Source organism: Dysidea avara, chromosome 11 (assembly GCF_963678975.1).
Source record: "Dysidea avara chromosome 11, odDysAvar1.4, whole genome shotgun sequence".
Lineage (NCBI taxonomy): Eukaryota > Metazoa > Porifera > Demospongiae > Dictyoceratida > Dysideidae > Dysidea > Dysidea avara.
The window spans coordinates 18200537-18206536 of record NC_089282.1 but is presented as its reverse complement, the minus strand read 5'-3'; the positions used below and the strand labels follow the sequence as shown (position 1 = coordinate 18206536).

General features: G+C 37.0%; 1 long non-coding RNA gene across 2 annotated transcripts in view; it reads right to left on the bottom strand.

Annotated features, from left to right (window-relative positions):
- Positions 1-937: 937 nt before the first annotated feature.
- Positions 938-6000, bottom strand: part of LOC136238188 (uncharacterized) — an 84442-nt gene continuing 79379 nt past the window's right edge. For both annotated transcript variants that reach the window (XR_010692843.1, XR_010692842.1), the window contains exons 2-3: positions 3226-3278; positions 938-1317 (exon numbers count right to left, since the gene is read on the bottom strand). This is a non-coding gene — a long non-coding RNA (uncharacterized lncRNA). The remainder of the gene's footprint in view (positions 1318-3225; positions 3279-6000) is intronic.

Genomic DNA, 6000 nt, shown 5'->3' with positions numbered 1-6000 from the left:
TCTGATGGCTTCCTTTGCTGATTTGATTGTCTTCTATGATCCCTACCAGAAGCTTTGTGCCTTGGGCACTTATAAGCTTCTGTCCCTACTCAACTGTAAAAGTTTCTTAACATCTCTTTTACATTCCGTACAGGTATCTACTGTTCGAAGGAGCTACTGTATGCTGTCTGCACTGAAGGTTATGGGAAGACGCAACACACAATTAGTTTATATATAAAGCATGTATACATTCTAATTGCCTACTGTTTGTCACTTTAGAGAATGAGTTGTGGATATTGTTACTAGTTCACATCTGTTGCATGTTGTAAAGTGGGTCCACTATGCTGTAATGATTCTTAACTTGCTGAATCTCATTAAGCAAATTTATCACCTCAAAAATTTCCTGTTGCACTCTATGGCAACTTAAAACATCCAAATCATGAGCAAAGTTAGCATAGCTTGGCAATATAAGTGCATAACTGTTTGAAAACAATTCTAAGGCTTTGGTCTGTCAGGCTATACTGTAGTACAAAGCAGCCAAGCAAGATAAAGACTGGTGGATGCTCATCCTGGACAGACCTTGGTCTGTGAGGGGCTGATTGGTAGGTGGAGTAAGCTTGACAAGATGAGCATGGTAAGACTATTGATTCTAGTAGATTTTCTGTGAAAAAGAAAAGCCATGAGAGGTATAGAAAAGGCAAGATTTGCAACACAATTATTTAAGTGGCGAGATACACAATTTCATCAAATGTGCTATCCACACATTCACCAGATGTGTAACCTTAACACTTGGGGCATAAAAATTCTGACTACGTACACAACATAATTCATACACAACTGTATTTATTCCATCTATGTTACGGTCTTGGAACTACACACTAGTCAAAAATTTTACCTAGGCTCAACCACAGGCCCCAATACTGAATAGCATTGCAGTCAGTTTTAGATCTGTGGTTCATATTGTTTCAGTATAGAGAGACATTAGCAATTACAATACTGACATGAGAGTTAATATTCTTGCTTTGGTAAATATTATACTGATGTACATTGTTCAACATTTGAGTGTGTGTTGCAAACTAAAATCCCACATCTATATACTATAGATTATTCCACAAACACCTATGTAAAGAACAAGTAAAAAACAACACTGGTGCTGTAGATAGCTACAATCAAATTGTCAGTTACACAAATTTAAAACTTTACAGATTGATTGCTACCTTAAGCTTGACCCTATCTGGACATCCACAGCATCACCAAAGGTTCTTCACTGTAAAACAGGCAGTGCTGAATGAGCACACCTGCAATCACACAGACTTCTCACCTCCTCGAATATAAATGCTAATGATAAATATAAAAAACAATAGTGATTATTAGTGTACATAATACAAGCAGTACTGAGGAGTCCTCAGAAAAGTTGGGTCCTCAGTGGGGACTAACTTTTCTTGGAAAATATACCTCACAATATTTATTGATACCTCCAAATCACATGTCAGCAACCACTCCAAAAGACTGTGCTAACCAGGCCTGATGGATGCTGATTTTCACACTTCCAGCCACATAGTGACCTTTATAAAAACTAAACGTTTTGCCTTCGTGAAGCACACAAGCCTAATTTTTTCAAACTGCTTGTATACCCAGTAGTGATCGCTTCTTGGAAAAACAGTTTGTCTCCAGTTAAGTAATATAATAGTGCATTCATGGGGTAACCAATGAGCAGTCAGTCCAGACTGTTCATGATGCTTTTAATCATAGACATTATGTGAGGTAATGATGATATAAAAGTGGTCTGACCATGCGAGATGAAACTGTGACTTGAACATGTAAACACAGGGAAGTATATAAAATTACAAGAAAAAGTTGGATCCTGCAGGTCCTTGGTCCTAGGGTTCAGCACATAATACACACCTTGGGTGGGGATATAGTACTTTTGTGGGGTGCCGTTCAAATGACAGTTTGGGCCTTGGCATTCTTCTAGCTCAGCAGGAAAGAATGATGTAAATACCATTGTGCTAGTCTGTGCATGAAGGATGTACGATTTTCTGTACAAATTTTAATGCATTACATTTTCTAAAGAGCCAGCACAGGCCCCTCATTTATTCTAATCCTGTAATTTTCTTCCTTTATTTTAAAGCCTAGTTGGTGCCCACCCCACTTTAATTATCATTATATAGAGGTCGGTAACACGTTATAAGCCCTACTCAAAACTATTTCATTAATTGCATAGCGTATCTGGAATTTTACCACATCAGCACCTCAATAGTCACAATACTATACTAGCTAGCAGGGGTTGTTGTATTCAGGTTGCGCTTTGTGTCAGCATTAAGTGATTTACTGTATTTTGTTTTGTTAAAACACTTATGATTAGTTATTCAAAATGAAATTTAGTGTTTCGCTCGTAACATTGTAACACCAACTAGGCATATACTTTAAACAAGTGATCACACTTCACATCATCCACTCATTTTAGTTTGTCCCAGAAAACAACTATTTGTATTTTTAATGGTCCTTAAATTGTTTCCTTCCTCCTCTGATCATACTACTGACAATTTTTGTAAAAAAAGCACTGGATAGACAGTTGCTGGCACTGAAGTTACTTTTGTTAAAATTATCTACTGTACAACTACAAATCTATATAGCTATAGGTAATGCAAATAACTAAAACTTAAATCAAGCTCCCTACTAAGGACACCCAATTCAGTTCCATGTAACTTATTAGAGTAGATGGGTATTCCTTGTTACGGAGTATGTGCAATCTACAGCATGATCATTTTAATATGCACAACACATACTCCATTATTTTGAGAGCAAGAAATTCTTTATCATTCTATGCTAGGAAGATTTTTAATGCTCATAGCGAAGATTAGTTTAACTGTTAAGAATTACAAAGTGTCCAGAATATGCAGGTGTCCTTATTTTCAAGTACCCTCATTAAAAAATTCCATAGTACATGTATACCATATTTTTCGCATAAAAGCCACATGCAAATAAATGCCCGTCTCGATTATAAGCCAGGGAGTTTCCGGCACACTTTGAAAACAAATACAGGGCCTGCCTGATTCATTTACAGGCTGTGTCAATACTGCTAGGAAGGAAATACAAGACCGGGCTTTTAAACAAAGAAATACTGTACAGTAGTAATGACATTTAAAATAGTTGGATTGATCAATACCTACAACTTTTTTTTACATAACCATGTTCATGATTGCATATAGTTTATAGTAAAATCACAAACAAAATAATACATACCTACATCAGGATTGTTCAAACTGGTGAATTCTGTGACATCTTGTTTTAATACTCTGCAAAATAAAACAATTGGTATAAGATTGACAACATGCACACACAATAGGGAGGATACAAGGCAGGCAGGCAGGCAGTTAGTCAGTAGAAAATTTCATTGAATAATTGTTTTAAAAATTGTAACAATTTATTGCAAGCCTTTAGGATCATACTGAAGGCACTTTTGGGCTTGGTTATACCTAACCAATACTGCCAAGGTGCCAGGATGGAGTTGTGAAGCTGGTTTTTGGGTGAATTTTTTGGCTAGGAAAATCCAATTCTTCATGATCCCTAATATACAGTACGGTAGTACTGTATGATGCTCACCACTTATCAGCAGATTTGTGTTTGGTCGCAACACCTCTACAAGGCAGAATTCATCATACACCCCCATGGCTTGAACATTGAGTCTATAAATTATATAACTGACAAAAATTAGTGATATCCCCCAAAAACATCTTTGCTGTAAAAAAAAGGTGCGTCCAAGAAACTACAAGTATCTGTAACTCCTAACAGCTCAACTGTAGAAGAAGAGTCCATGAAATTAACTGGTAACCGAAAGAGCTGATATCTGGAGAGACCAAGAATCAATGTTACTACAGCTGACTATGATTACCAAAGATTTACCAAGTCCATGCAAAAATACCTTGGCTGTAAAACAAGCAAATAAAAGTAACACAGCTGATACCTGAAGCAGCCAAGAATAAAAGTTAAATTGATACAACTAACTACAATAATTAACTTGCAACATTGAATCTTACTCATTCAACTGTGTTCTATACATTCACCCTTAATTAATTCTTTGTAACTCTAATTGGCTGGTAATTTGGCCGCCATTTTCAGTTGCATCAACTTAACTTTTATTCTTTGGCCGCTTCAGATATCAGCTGTTTTGGTTGCCAGTTTACTTTTATTTGCTTGTTTTACAGCCAAGGTATTTTTGCATGGACTTGGTAAATCTCTGGTAATCAGTCAGCTGTAGTAACATTGATTCTTGGCCGCTCCAGATATCAGCTCTTTCGGTTACCAGTTAATTTCATGGACTCTTCTTCTACAGTTGAGCTGTTAGGAGTTACAGATACTTATAGTTTCTTGAACGCGCCTTTTTTTTACAGCAAAGATGTTTTTTTTTGGGGGGGGGGGTTATATATACTACGTACCAGGGATTGGAAATGCCAGTTTTTATCCAAACTATCCGTGTTGGAGCGCACCCTTATGACAACGAAACGCCTAACCAGGCGAGTAGTTGATTCTTTTCATTTTCTTGTGAGTTCATAGCTAGCTAGTAGAGATATAAAGGCTACTTAACTGAGCATTTCGTATTTCGTAGGTTTACTAAGTGAAGGCATTATTTGGAGTTAGCTGACCAGTTGAACTCTACAGGAATGGGCGGTCAGTGGCGAGGTCACCGGTTCATTGAATTCGAGATTGAACTGCTCAGACACAATGGTACGTACATTATTGTTACAGAGCAGACAGCACAGGTGATATGGCTAGGGAAATTACAAAACAAATTAAATTTTATGCAATCACACAATTAGAGTGCATTTCTAGATGGAAAGTAGCCCTTAGAGTAGAAACTTTGCTGGTGTGAATAGGTAGATGAGTTAGGGAGAATGTAACAATGAAATTGATGGTATAGCCTGGTGGATATTTCCATTGTAATGAAATAGTTGAACCATCCAGTTGGTGTCTAAAGTTGTATTGGAATCTACCAATGATTGAAGTCTTCTAGTTATTGTTGCTTTATCATAATGTAATTTAAGCACATGGGGTCACTAATACTGCATGCTTGTGATGTAATCTCATGACATGTCAAGACAACTGGGGGATTTGAAACAGACCAAACCCTTTCTCTCCCTACCCAGTGACAAAGAGAAAATAGTGGTCTGGCCTAATGGTATGGGTACCAGTCTTGAAACAACTGCAGCATGTTCCATTGACGAGTTAACAGTAACTGTAGCTATGGTTGCAAGGCCTATCTTATGGTGCATTTCCTGTACAATTTTATATAAGTTGTAATACAATTAACCATTGTGGGATTCTTCCATTGCTGAGGATAAGCTAAGTGTTCAGAATTACCTGCCCTCACTTACCTTAAAGTGAATGTACCATAGCAGTGGCAAGAGTAGTGGTGATAAACGTACAAGGCATCTCTGCTTAGCACAGTGCAGAATATGATTGCTGTGATTTCCCTCTTTTGACTGTTGCATTGTGAATGCACGACATCAATGTGTTTGGTGTACAGTGGAAAGGAATTAAAGTTGGCCAATTTCAGAGAGGTGATCAATCTATTAGTGCTGAACAATAGTAAAAATTTTACTATCATGATAGTTACTCATTAAATATCGCGATAGTGAATACTATCCTGATAGTTTATGAAACACTTTGCTCTTAACAAAGTCTCAGTTGTATAGCTATGACTTGCAGTCATATAGAAAGTTATTTTGCATGCACAGGACATGTTAATTAACTGCATGGGCAGCTGATGAATATGGACTTTTGGTAAAGTTTTTACAGGCTACTCCTTTGTAAGAAAGCTGGTAATACCAACTGTAATACAGTATAGAAGAGTTGTTAATACCATTTTAATGCAGATCTGAGCTTATCATAACTATAACGATATCCTTACTATCGCGATAACGATAGTGATTTACTATCGCGATATATCACACTATCGATACTACTGCTCAGCCTACTTTCTATACAGGACAGGTTCCACTATACATTATACAATGTTAG